The 540-nt window shown below is 33.5% G+C and overlaps 1 protein-coding gene across 1 annotated transcript in view; it reads right to left on the reverse strand.

Moving 5' to 3' along the window:
* LOC106881210 (sodium/calcium exchanger 3-like) overlaps nucleotides 1-540 on the reverse strand; it is a 243,749-nt gene that overhangs the window by 51,740 nt on the left and 191,469 nt on the right. The gene's annotated exons all lie outside the window — the stretch shown is intronic.

The following is a 540-nucleotide window of genomic DNA, read 5'->3' on the forward strand; positions in this document are numbered from 1 at the left end:
ATATATAATTATGAGAGGTGCATCAAAAGGATATACTTTAATACAGCGCAACTCAATAGCGCCCTTAAGGACTAATAAGAATATAGGCAAGAATGGAGAACAGATTTCAAATCTATTCTCCATTCTTGCCCATGCCTGCACTTATGAAATGAAATAAATGACGAGAGATCAAGAATTACATAATCATCTTCATTACCTTACAGCTGTTTCTGATAGAAGACGCAATGCACTTGGAGCTCAGCGCATTGCAACTTATGATAGAAGCAGACGTAAGCTATTGAAGTTGATTACATAACTCCTGTTCCTTTGTCATTTATTTAATTTCTTTAGTCATCTAACGTTTTATTCTGAAATATACGTGTATTCGGTTCTAGTACCAGGTTATTAATATCACTATATCTAAGCGAGACCTTAAAGTATAAAACTCTTCTCCGGATGAGTTCTAACAATTAATTATCATCTGCATGTAACTATACACGGCTGAGTGCATGAAAATATATATTTACACACACACATGTATATGTGCATATATAACTATAT

This window comes from Octopus bimaculoides, chromosome 5, assembly GCF_001194135.2.
Source record: "Octopus bimaculoides isolate UCB-OBI-ISO-001 chromosome 5, ASM119413v2, whole genome shotgun sequence".
Lineage (NCBI taxonomy): Eukaryota > Metazoa > Mollusca > Cephalopoda > Octopoda > Octopodidae > Octopus > Octopus bimaculoides.